The sequence below is a fragment of the Hemicordylus capensis genome, chromosome 6 (genome assembly GCF_027244095.1).
Source record: "Hemicordylus capensis ecotype Gifberg chromosome 6, rHemCap1.1.pri, whole genome shotgun sequence".
NCBI classification, from domain to species: Eukaryota; Metazoa; Chordata; class Lepidosauria; order Squamata; family Cordylidae; genus Hemicordylus; species Hemicordylus capensis.
In genome coordinates, this window is record NC_069662.1 from 22,849,770 (window position 1) to 22,863,461 (window position 13,692).

Genomic DNA, 13,692 nt, shown 5'->3' on the forward strand with positions numbered 1-13,692 from the left:
TTAAACACAAGGAAGGTCTCCCAGGCTCCTCTCACTTTGGTTGCCCTCTCCTGTACCTTTTAACTCTGCAGTATCCTGTTGGGATGGAATGACTACTATAGACAATGGCAGGTAGTGCAGCTCCCACTGAGCACAATGGTGGGCGTGGCTGGGAATTACCTCCACTGTCTACCCCCTGAAATTCTGGCTCTGAGGGTTGTGGGAGTACTGGACATACTTCTGTGAAACACAAGCGGCTGCAGAGGGAGAGGGGATTGGTTAAAATGTTCTCTCCCACCCTCACTGTGTGTCTGAAAGAGGCTTCTGAAGTTAGTCTGGCGGCTAGTGTTCAGAGTCCATCCATGTCACAGACCCGAATAAGGGCAATGAGTTATAAACAACCCACTCTGCTCCCTCTACTAGTGCTACGCAGCAGGGCTACACAACTTTAGCCCTCCATCTGTTAGACTACAACTCTCATCACCCCTAGCTACAGTGACCAATAGACAGGGGTGATGGGAATTGTAGTCCATCTGCAGGAGGGCCAAAGTTGTGCAGCTCTGCCACAGGGTCTGCCAATTCAAGCCACTTTGAACATATGAAGCTGCCTGAGACTCGTTTCAGGGCTGCTCAACTTCAGTCCTCCTGCAGATGTTGGCCTACAATTCCCATAATCCCTGGCTATTGGCCACTGTGGCTGGGGATTGTGGGAGTGGTAGTCCAAAAACATCTGGGAGGTCTAAGTTGAGCAGGTCTGGAAGTGTTGTCTATAGTGGTGGGGCTCTCAAACTTGGGTCCCCAGATGATGTGAGACTACAATCTCCCTCATCCCCTGCCATAACAGACAAAGACTGTTGTGGCAGAGAATAATGGGAATTGTAGTCCAGCCATTTGGGAACAGCTGATCTACACGGTGTGGCTCTGGCTCACTAGGGTTTCAGGAAGGTGTTTTCCCCTGCCCTACTTGAAGAGGCAGGACTGAAACAGGAACTTCCTGCCTACAAGACAGGTGCTCATGGCAAATTTGTTTTCTCTGAGTTAATAACCAAAGAGTGACAAAGTATTAAGCAGGAAGGTTTAAAGTTCCACAGAACTCTTCATCAAGCTAGATGGGGGTATAGCCAGTTTTTTGCTTCGTTTCAGTAGCCCTCAGTAATGACACTTGCATGTCTGTTGGAAGCTGATATAAATCTGCATTAAGTGCCCTATCTAGTCCAGCATTCTGTTTCCCACAGTGGCCCACCAGATACCTCTGAGAAGCCCACAGGCAAGAGATAAGAGCCTGCCCTCTCTCCTGCTGTTGCTCCCCTGCAACTGGTATTTAGAGGAATCCTGCCTAGAGGTGGGAAACAGATGGGAAAACGTCCAGTGAGTAGGCCTGCCTTCCCCTCTACTTTTGCTCACCTAGTCTAATGAAGAAGTCTATAAAATCTTGCTGTTTAATGCTTTGTGGCTTTTTAGTTAGCCTCTTTCTCTAGACTGTGCATTTATTTTGTTTTTTAATGGACCAACACAGCTACCTACAATTTTATGCTGTGAATCTACAGTTAATTAGTCCCCTTTCTTCTACGGGAAAGAGGAGAAAACCCCACTTTAAAAACCGTGTGCAGCTCACTCCACCCATGGCTGCCCATGAGTGATAACAGTCCTGCTACAGCTGACAACAGCGGCTCTTTTCTTTTTGAATCTAGGGACCACAAACTTGAAAACAATGTTGGCTGGCCTTAGATATTCATCCAAGAGTATGAAAGATGACGAAAACTGCCTTTTGTCCCTTGCTACTTTTGTTAGAATTGGGGTGTTAACAGCCTGCTCTTCATGCATGCTGACATGGAAGTAAGGACCAAACTTGAAGTGATGGCATTGGATCTATGGCTGACATCCTGTGCAATGGTCCACATATGACATGTGTCATAATGGAATAGGCATGCCATTGCACAAGAGTGCACTTCTACAAACGCACAAAATTGGGCAAATTGAGTTGCACGATGGACAGCCATTGGAAATAAGAGCTGTCCATCGTGCAACTGCATTTTCACAATTTCACATGTTTGTGCAACAGGGCTCTCGCACAATGCGCAGGGCACCAAACTATTAGCATGGGGTATACCGATAAGATTTTATTATTCATGGGAAGAATGCTGAAAAAGTTGGAGCATATTTCCTATGAAGATAGCAGATGAAGTTTCTTCGTCTGGAAAAAGATGACCACTGGTTGCTGACTGAGGCGTATAACATTATTAATTTAGTGGAGAGGGACATTTTTCTCGTAATATTAGAGATCAGGAATAACACAGTGAAGCTGGCTGGCTGGACAGCCAAAATAAAGTACTGCTTTATACAATGCAGACTTAATGTATGGTGTTCACTGCAAAAGATGTGGTGGCTGCCAGATGGCTTTAAAAGAGGATCAGACACTTTCCAGACCTGAATGAGAGACAGGACATGTAAGAGGGCTTAAATTCATGTCGCCATATGATCTGGAATGGGAGAAACAACTAGAACATATAACTAGAATGCATGTAACAGGGGCGTCATTAGGAGATAAAGGTAAAGTGTGCCATCAAATCGATTTCGACTCCTGGTGCCCACAGAGCCCTGTGGTTTTCTTTGGTAGACTACAGGAGGAGTTGACCATTGCCTCCTCCTGCGCAGTATGAGATTATGCCGTTCAGCATCTTCCTATATCTCTGCTGCCCGATATAGGTGTTTCCCATAGTCTGGGCCAAACTTGAAGTTTCCCATAGTCTGGGAAACATACCAGCGGGGATTTGAACCGGCAACCTTCTGCTTGTTAGTCAAGCATTTCCCTGCTGTGCCACTTAAAGTGGTTCATTAGGGGACAGCCTACCTAAACTCATCAGCCGCCTCCCTCCTCCATGCCCTCTTCCAGAAAGGAAGTGCAGCAGTGGAGAGCACCTGCACAGAGCAGGGGAGAGAACACCTAGCCCCACCTAGTTCTCTGCTGCTTCCACCTTCATCGCTGCTGTACAGGAAAACCTTGTTGACCGTGGACCCAGCATCCGAGGGTTCGCAACGCGTATCCATGGTTGGGTAACTGCCACCTGGCCTTTGTATATGCTATAAAATTAGGCATTTAAAGCAGGGATCCTCAATGTTGGGCCCCCAGATGTTCTTGGACTCCAACTCCCATAATCCCCAGCCAAAGGCCACTGGGCCTGGGGATTATGGGAGTTGAAGTCCAAGAACATCTGGGGGCCCAACGTTGATGATCCCTGATTTAAAGGGTTAAGACTCGTGTGTCCGAATGGAAGGAAATGATCTCTGAGGCCATTCCTAGAACCTGTATCTAGGCCAAGGCGTAGTCTGATGCTCTAACCACTACACCACAGTGTGTGTGTGTGTGTGTGTGTGTGTGTGTGTGTGTGTGTGTGTGTGTGTGTTATTTACCGTCCATCCAAAAACTGGTCAGGGCAGTTCACAATTAAAAAATAAAACCATTTAAAATATTAACATAAAACATAAAATAGAACTAGATAAAATACTAACATAAAATCCATTTAAAAACTATTAAAATATGAAATATTATTAATATAATATTAATAATAAATTAATATTACTTTACTTAAATATTACTAAAAGCCAGGCTGAAAAGATGGGTCTTTATGGCACTCTTGAAGGCATCCAAAGATGATAAACCTCTTTCACCCACAGAAAGTGAGCTCCACAACCTAGGGACGACAACTGAGAGGGCCCGATCCCTAATTGCCACCAGATGAACTTGTGGCACCCAAAGACAGACCTTTCCTGGTTATCTTAATGAGCGATGAGGATCTTGTAGAGAAAGCCACTCTGTCAGATAACCTGGGCTGAAGCCATTCAGGGCTTTAAAGGTGGTAACCAGCACTTTATATTTTGCCCAGAAACATACCGGCAGCCAGTGCAAGCACGATATGGTCTCTCCGAGTTACTACTGGAGACCAATCTGGTTGCTGCATTTTGGACTATCTGGACTATGTACAAAAGCAGTCCTACACAGAGTGCACTGCAGTAGTCCAACCTGGAAGTTTTTCACACCCGGCTTTTAATTCGCATCTCTTCCGGAATAGAGGTGTGCACTGTTCCCTCTAAGGCGTGCGCATGTGTGTGCACTCACACATTTTCTGATGTCTGCTCAGTTAATTTTAGATCCCACTCAGGTTGAATCAGGAAGGCCCCACTCTGAATGCATATGCCTTGATACTGCCGCCCAGAACAAAACTCATTTTGCACACAGATGAAAAAAATTAGAGAGAACACTGGAGGTATGTGTTCACATATTGGCCAAATTTACCCCAAAGTCCCTGCGAGCTATCGGGGAGCACTTCACACACAATTTGGGTTTTTTTTTAAAATTTCATATTAAAGTGTAGCCCTATTTATATCTGGGGTTTTAAAAAATCCATTTTTTGCATTAGGTTTTTCTTTGGAAACTTTGAACTCACAGTAAAGCCTCGCAGAAAACCCATGGTAAAGCCTGATGGTCTGGGAAAGCTCCTGGAGATTGCCAACTGATGCACTACTGGTAATAATTACACTATTGGTAATTATTTTCAAGGAACAGCTTGTTGAGTGAAACAAGGTTCTGGGTAAAGGACTTGATGGGCCTAGATTAGGAATATAAATTCTACATGACTGTGTGAAGTTATGGGTTGTATGTTTTATGGAATATTGGAAGCGTTAATGTCATTAGTGTATCTATCGTTCATAGGTGCGGCATTGTTAACAAGAGCTCAAAGGTGGTTTTAAAGGATCTGTTTATAGGGTTCAGTAAGTCTGTTGTTTTAAAAACAGGAGGGGAGGTTCAGGGAATATTGTCTGAGATATCTTTTTATCAAACAAAGTTCTTTGGGAAAATGCAGTAAAACATCTTTTGACTTGGCACACCTTCATCAAGCCAAGATAGAAGGAAAACAAATAGACGAAGGGAAGAAGAAAGAGTATAATAATCCAAAGCTGCAATATAATGAGATATTGTTACTCAAGAGGAGTCCACCAACCACAAAATACAATACATTATCCAAGAACGAATACTAGAGAACATCTAGATATATGAAAGTCAAAGCCTAATGTTTTGTCACATCCTAGCATGACCCAAAGACAGCATTCAAGGCAAGGCTGTGTTTTGTTCTCAGCAGCTGGAGTCATCAGAGCCAGGTTTTGCTGGTTTTGCTTAGCAACTGTGAATCCTCCCGGATCCTGGCAATGCTGGCATCTGTTATGGAAGCAGGAAAAATAATTGGCCTGTCTAGGGTGCCTTACCAGCTCTTGGTCCAACTGCAGAATAAGGGAAGACCTAAACTGCCTGAGACCTGGGTGCCTTAAGTACTCCAAGGGATGGGGCCACAGCTCAGTGGAAGAGTACCTGCTTTGCGTGCAGAAGATTCTAGGTCCAATCCTTGGCATCTCCAGGTAAGGCTAGAAAAGACTCCTGCCTGCAACCTTGGAGACCTGCAGCCAGTCAGTGAAGACAATACTGAGCTAGATGGACCAAGGTCTGACTCAGTATAAGGCAGTTTCCTATGTTCCCATATGTTTCCTTTCATGTGATCCATGTTCCTCACTGACTGAGACTTGGTGAGCGGCCACAAGGGGCAGGGTCTTCTCAGTCACAACACCTTTGCCTATGCCTTCCACAACAAGACTTTCCAAGTTCCATAACTGGTAACATTTAAAACACAGCTATTTGGGGAGGCATTTGGTGGTGATTCAGTGGCTATTGTCAAGATCGACTTTCTTGACCCAGTTGGGCTTCTTGCGTGTTTAAGCAGAGATAAAAAGAGCTGACAAGACAAAAATCCTTGTGAAGTTCAAATAATTGTGATGCTAACCACTGGCTGACCTATGGAGCAAGGAAACATTCGTGCATAAGGAGAGTAGCCTAGCAGCACTTCTAGACTAACTGCACCAATGCATTGGGAAAGTGGCAATTTTTGACAACCTCTCTTTCCCCAGGAAGCCCTCTGCGCCACCTGAAAATATGTCCCCAAGGATTGCACAGACCTCAGGGACATATTTTCAGGTTGCACAGAGGGCTTCCTGGGGAAAGGGAGGGCATCAGAAATTGCCCCTTCCTTGGTGCACTGGTGCAGTCAGCCTGGAAGTGCTGTTTGCTGCTATTCTCACTGCACTGGTGGTTAGCCACTCTTTCCCAATCACTGATTTGTAGGGATGTGCATGAACCTGTTCGGAGACCCTTTTACGGGCCTCCGAACAGATTCGAACACGGGGCTGGTTCGAAGGCCCCAGAGGTTGGCGTTTTAAGGGTGGGGGGAGGGTGCACTTACCCCTCCTGCCACTTTCCCCCCGCCGGCGTCATTTTTTCATAAAAAACTTCAGGGCGGCAGCATACCTCCCTGCCGCCTCGTTGCCCTCCTCGGCTGGAAGCACTGGGTGCACGTGACGGGTGCACGCACGCACGCCCAGACGCATGCCCGGTACTTCCAGCCACTTCCGGCTGCTTCCAAACCACCCAGCAACGGTTCTGTGTACATCCCTACTAATTTGGGCCCTGGGCTGCTTTTAACTGGCCCAAAACATGCAGTATTTCAAGACAAAACAAAACTTTGATCTGGCATTTCTAGTCGTACCACATTCCTGACTTTCCCAGTTTGAAGATTGCTCTTTAGAAATGGAATTTTTCTAGAAAGCATCAGAAGTTGCTCCTGAGCTCAGCTGAAAACACAAGCTGATCAGTGGTGTCAGTTCTAGTAAGGGAATTTGCTATCATCAAAGTCTGTGAATACGAGAACTAGGAGCTGAAGATGAATGGAAAATGGAGAGCAAGAACTGCTCTGTGGTCTGATCTATCTGTCCCAGCTTTGTATCTCCAACAAGTCAGCCAAGTTTATCTAGGAGCTTACAAACAGAATATAAAGGCAATAACCTTGCCCTGAGGTTTTTCCTGACATCTGGTACATATACTATCTTTGTACGAGGACATTCCACTTTTGTGGAGGTATGACTGGAAGTAGAGGTGGTTAGCACTAAATTTATTTATTTACTTACATATTTACAAGATTTATATGCTACCATTCTTCATATATGAATTATGGTGGCTTACAACAGAATTCATTAAAACACACAAGAATCACAAGAAAATACAATAAAACCCAATCAATGCAATTGAATACACTGTGTGTGTGTGTGCGCGCGCGTGCGCGTGCACGCACGTGTTGGAGCGTCTATGGATACTTATAGCTGGTAAAGTCAGGCCTCCTTTGGTGATACCCATTAGCAGCCTTTGGATGCTACCCGGATCCCATCATAGCAGTTTCAGGTGGCACAAGAAGGCTGTGACTCTTTCTGTCAGATTTGGACTGTGAAAACATCATTAATGTCCAGGGCTGTTTGTATTATCCAGCTCTGTGATGATCTGCATTTGAAAGAGTAAGTTTCTAGTCCTTTGGGGAGTGATTGTAGGTCCAAAAGCATTATGTGGACAATATCTGGCAAAATCTTGGTGACAGAGAGGGGGCTGATAGGATTTCCAATTCCAGAGAGTGGGAATTTGATATATTTATAGTCCTTTGTTTCTTCTTAAGAAGTAGAATGATTATTAATATAACAACAACAACCATAATTATTGTTTGAGGTTGTCCTGGGGGTGATTTTGCTCAGGAAAATGGTGCAGGGGGATATTTAGACATGCTGCACTCACCTTCCCAGCCCCAGAACAACATTTCATTAAAACGTAACATATAATGAGATCCAGTCACAAATCTCCTTCAGACGCAGCATAAGAACTAGGCTTGTAGTTCTATAACTGCCTTAGTTATAGTCATGCACCTGCGGTTTGTAACTTGTTTTGCTGAAGGGTCAGTTTGAGAAAGGAGTAGAGGCGAGAAGACCAGGGATGCAGCTATGACTGAACAAGTGGGGACAAATGTCCCTGGGCCCCTGAGGGAGAGGGTCCCCCTCCAGCTGACTCTTCATGCTCCCCCTCCTCCAAAGAAGAAGGTGGGGAGGCAGGGACTCATCTCACTTTTTGTCCCAGGACCCACTCCAACCTTGCTAGACATTTGGAGAGACCAGACATACATATAGGAAGCTGACTTAAACCAAGTCAGACCATTGGTCCATCTAGACTCAGTATTGTCTACATAAGGGCTGCTCAACTTTGGCCCTCCTGCAGATGTTGGCTTACAACTCCCATAATCCCTGACTATTGGCCACTGTGGCTGAGAGTTATGGGAACTGTAGTAGGCTTGAGCCCGAAACGTTTCAGAGGCCATTGCAGAGGCCTCCAAAACGTTTTGGCTACTGAGGCCATTTCGGCGGCGGCGGCGGTGTCCCCTTAAGGGTGGGGAAGGGTGCACTCACCCATCCCGCCGCTTTCCCCCCCACCAGCGCTCGTAGTTTTACAGCCCCTTGGGGTGGCAGCATACCTCCTTGCCACCCCATTTCCGGTCGGAAGTACCAGGCGTGCATGGGCCCGTTGCTTGCGTGCACACGCATGGCAGACGGGCACGCGCTCGTGCATGATGGGCACATGCGCACCTGGTACTTCCGGCCACTTCCAGCCGGGAACGGGGAGGCAGGGTGGTACGCTGCCGTCCCGAGGGGCTTTAAAACCAGAGAGCGCCGGTGGGGGGGAGTGGCAGGAGGGGTGAGTGCACCCTCCCCCACCCTTAAAGAGCCACCCCTGCCGCCACCTAAACACTTGCAGGCTCCAGCCTAAACTATAGTCCAAAAACAGCTGGAGGGCCTAAGTTGAGCAGGCCTGGTCTACAGTGACTGGCAGTGGTTCTCCAAGGTTATCGGCAGGAGTCTCTCCCAGCTAGGCAAAACATTCAGGGAAACCCACTCACATTTCTTAAAAGAGTGTGTGGTAGCCAAAAGAGTGTGGCAGGGGGTAAGCAAGCTGTTAGAGTGGCCTGATTTGGAGAAACAGACTTGGGAAGAACTAACCTTGGGTTTGAGTGATAGAACCTCCTTTCGAGGTCCCAGAAAGAAACCTTCAAGGAAACGGGACGGAACGGGTGCCCTCATACTAGGGAACTGGAACATTCCCCTTCTCGTAATCAGGTTAGTAAAACCTGCATGTCATTTATGCAATGCTCCTGCATAGGAATAGGGAGGGACGACTCGACCAAGAGGTTCATGCAGATGAGACAGTAAATCTCTTCTGGAAAAGTTTGTATGGTTATGTGCAAAAAGACAAGAGTATCTCTTCTAAACAGCAATGGGACAAATTGTGGAAATGGACGTTGGACATTAACCCCCCCCACCCACCCATTACCTGATGTGCCTTCAAATCCCCCACCCCCGAGTTACAGTACTACCTGCATATACTTCATAACCTTGTGGGTTTCCAAATCATTGTGTGTAAATCTTTGTAGATATATCATGTACAAACAACCACTTTGTATATAATTGTGCTTTGGCAACGTACTGTATGCTTTGGTAGTTTGTTGGTTCAATTAAAAAAAAAATCTTGTCCTACTTGGAGATGCCAGAGACTGGGAGTGAAGCTAGGGCCTTTTGCATGCAAGCATGCAAATGCTCTTTCACTATGGCCCCATTCCCTCAAGGGAATCTTCCACAGCTCTCACATGTAGTCTCCCATCCAAATGCAAACCCAGGCAGGCCCTGCATAACAAAGGAGACCATTCTTGCCTGCTACCACAATAATCAGTTTTCCTCCTGTGCAGGTTCAGCACATCTTGATTACTAGGTATATCTGAAAAATTGCATGTTTTCTTACCTTTCTGCCACCACAGAGCCAGCGAAGCCAAAGAGGAGAGAGCATGTTACGTCAGGGGGAGTTCTAAACCAGCCTCAGATTGGGTTAAGTGGAAATTTCCAGCAGCAGTCCAGAAAATGAACCTGAGAAGAGAACAGAGGACACATACATAAGGCTTCCTCTTTCATGTGCTTTAACAGTTCTCAGGCTAGAGGAGGGGGGTTTCTGGGGGCAGCCAGGAATCTATCAATGCCTGATGAAAGCAAGCTGTATAGTATTACAAACCTATGTTTGTGTGCACTGCTGGTGGGCTGTTTTGACAAGGCCTGCCCTAGGTTTTCTGGAGCCCTGGGGAAAGTGTGATTTTGGCACCCCCTCAGCTGAGAAGTGCAGAGCTGCAGGTTTATCTTGAGCCATGCAGGCTGCTCATTCGCAAAGTTGAATGACTAGCTCACACTGCTTTGAGAACACAGTGAGAGAGAGTTTTCACTCTAGTACAGGAGCAAAACGCTAACACTTCAGACAGGACAAGATGCTGCTGTTAATTTGGAAATCCAGCCATTTCGTTTTGGAAAGGAATACCGAGGCAGGCAATTCATCTTCAAGAAACCAAACCAAATTCTGGTATAAAATGCTCACAACAATGTACATAAACACTCTATCTTCACATGTTGTTCATAAATCCATGCCAAATAATGCATTGCTTGGGCCAACAGCCAGTGCTGCCCCAAACTCAGGATAAGTATTGGGAGGAGCCCTTACCAATTTACTGCAAATCACCCTCGGATCTATGTGTGGATCCCAATTTCTGCTTGCAGGAAGGTGGCCCCGGCCCCCTCCCGTCTTAGCCACAAAGTCAGCTCTCCTATAGATCTTCCACTCTTAAAATAATCTAATTTCCCTCATTTTAAGTTCCACAGTTTGACTGTATAGCCACATCTGCTCACAGACATTTGCCAATTCAGCAGGTAAACAACTGGCAGGAAAATATGTTTTGTAATACTGAGTACAATATAGAGTCTATGTGCTTAGTTGTGCTGTACTAAATGATAGCATCTCATTGTCCATTCGGTTTTGTGGTTTGTTTATTTTTAAGTTAAGTTGTTGCCATCTTTATTTTACTGATGCATTTGAGTGGTGCTTTGTAATGAGACAGAATGCAAAGATGATGTTATTTATTATTAATAATAATAATAATAATAAATTGACTGATTAATTAATTAATTAATATCATGTAAGAATTATCTCACTAGAGATCACAGGTGCCTTGGTTTCCAGGCTTCCTCTTTTCAAAGCCAAGGCACCAATATTACCACATCCTGCAATCACATGCCTGCTGCGTAATGCTGACTTTGGCAAAAAGGCTGCACGACCCACACGCCTTGAGACAAGCAGAGAAGCAAGAGACAGACAAATTGAGAAGTTGGTGCCTCCTAACTCCTCTCATTTCAGCTCTGTACTCCTACTTATTAATACAATTGGAGTCTCCCTTCAGCCTGTCTACCCCAACACCATCTGGCTAAGCTGGTTGCACATGACAGAAGCTATCTTACACCGAGACAGACTATGGGCCTGGTGAACTCAGTATGGTCTGTCCTACCTGGAGATGTCAGAAACTGAACCTAGGATCTTCTGCATGCAGAGTACATGCTCTTCTACTGAATTACAGCTCCTCTCTGTCCTCCAAAAGCCTTCATTTGTTCTTGTAAATATGATATTGCAGCACCCATGATGAAACTTTGCAGGAAGCAGATAGAACTGGATCTAGGAAGAAGAGTTGCCTGAAAATAGGAAGTGAAAGTCCTTGACTCCAGAAGACGTTAGGGACGGGGTTGGATGGAACCATTTCAGTGCAGAGGCACTTTCTTGAGAAGACAAGGCAGGGGGAGGGTGTGATTTGGGGAACTGGCAAATGGCCTACACAGGCAGCAGAATTAGGTAGCAGAGTTCTGAGGTGGTAGACTGTACCACTTCAGACCACTAGTGAGGGGAATCATATGCCTTGAATGATTCCTTGCCAAAAAGCAGCAACAACAAAGCCCACTGCCTCCCGGCAAGCAGAAAATGGCAGACTGGGTAGAATTCTTCTCCCTCATGTTCTAATTTCACTTGCAAAGTGTGCTCTTACATGAGAGAGGATTCCAAGACAGCACAGTACAACAGTCCACTCTGGCAGTCGCCATCTTTTCCCCTGTAATGTAATGCCTCAGGCCTCAGCCCTGGTGTTACTGGATGTAATGGTGGGGGAGGGGGCATTTCATGATAGGTAAAGGAAGATAACAGTTGTGATAAGTGACTGAAGCCTGCTCTGAGCAGCCACTGTTGCTGTCAATATATGCCCTCATAAGGGTATTTATTGGAGAAGCTTAGTTTGGCAATAGTGGCCCAGGGCCATCAAAGGGCCTATAGGTAACCTTGGTGGGAAAAGATGGCAGCTGTGTAGCTCCCATCTTTTAAAACCAGACCCCCAGGGGTTGCCCATGGGCTCTTTGGTAGCCCAGGCCACACCCTGAGTTGGCTGACTCCTGATACCAGCCTGTAGACCAGGCTTGAGTCCCACTAGGGTTGCCAACATTTCATTGCCAGAATGAGGGACACATGTTTGGGGGGGCTGACTGGGGTCCCCAAGAAGTGTACGCAGTAGTAATCAAGCGCCTGAGTATCACTGACATATATGTAATTGAATTATATGCTATTGAATAATGCCAGCATTGTTGTTATTTAGAACATACTCAAGTTATACCACTTTTCATCTCAAAACTTCTCAAAATAAGAAGCTGCTTGCCCCGCCACCAAAATGAGGGACAAACGCTGTCCCTATAGGGACCAGCATTTAATCCCTGAAATGAGGGATGCCCGGCGTAATGAGGGATACAGACAGCAGTCATATTGTCAAAGTAACAGATGTGAATAGGATTGCACTGCACAGATCTTTTATAGTTCAGCACCCTGAATACAAAGAAGTGCTAGAAAATTAATCTGGTTGAACTTCTGCCTTTCGTGTACCTGTGCAAGTATGGTATATACGTTTCTTCCTGTGTCCCAACATAACACCCTATATACGATGGAATTAGTGCTTGAAAAACATGAAACTTACAGATTTATCTGGTGATTGGGAGCAAAGGCTCTGAGAACTGGGGCTCTTATTTTCCCGGAATTAAAAAAAGAGCCCTCTCCTCTCCTGCTCCCTTTAATTGCCTCGTCAGAACTGCGGCGCTAGCAGTAAGCTATTCCTTTTTTTAAGGGGGTGGTGGTCAATAGGCGGAACAGCCTCAAGGCCTCGCGCTTGAGAACAATAACAAAGAGTTGGGGAGGGAAAAAGTGGGGGAGCGAGAGTCCCTTTTTGCTGAATCATCCTGAGAGTTTCTTTTGTGACTTGCTGTGTTAGAGGTTTTTCCTTTTTTTTTTTGCTGAGTCACTTTAGCAGGCAAAAGGAGAATATGAAACAGGGTATTGCAGTTGTTTTTAAACCGATTAAACTCTCTCTCTCGAACCCAGGGGCCTAGTGGTCTCTCTAATCCACAGATCTTGCCCACAAAACCCCAAAAGTCATCATGGTTGCTTTCATCCGCTTGCTGCTCCCATCACTTCAGAAACTAGGCATATGGGTTCCGCAAGTCTCTTCGCCGCAGCCCGTCAAAGACGCTCTGCCTTTAATGATAGGCAGACATTCAAGTGGTATAGCTTCTCCCTACCGTAGGCCTGCAGTGAGGGGAAAGCTACACTTGTTGGAAGGCCTGTGCCTGTCTGTTGTGTCCCTGCTAAAAGCACAGAGCCTCGGTCGGTTTGTCTATTATGCTTATATGCCACTCTTTATTTACACGTATATATTCTTCCTCCAAGAAGCCAAGAGTAGTGTACATGGTTATGGTTATTTTCACACCAACCCTGTAAGACCCATAAATCCAACATGAATAGACTCCTCTTCTCCTCGAGTGTAAATCCCCCCCCAACCCATCATCTAACCCTCTGCGTCTCATTGGGGTCCCCCGTCTCGAGTGATCACAGAATCTGGGTTTCTTCTCTGT

At 45.8% G+C, this 13,692-nt stretch overlaps 1 long non-coding RNA gene across 1 annotated transcript; it reads right to left on the bottom strand.

Annotated features, from left to right (window-relative positions):
- Positions 1-4,977: 4,977 nt before the first annotated feature.
- LOC128332078 (uncharacterized) lies at positions 4,978-12,863 on the bottom strand. Its single transcript, XR_008310549.1, has 4 exons — positions 12,762-12,863; positions 11,265-11,445; positions 9,686-9,807; positions 4,978-5,194 (listed from the first exon to the last, which is right to left on the bottom strand). It is a non-coding gene; the product is annotated as an uncharacterized LOC128332078 (long non-coding RNA).
- Positions 12,864-13,692: the final 829 nt, after the last annotated feature.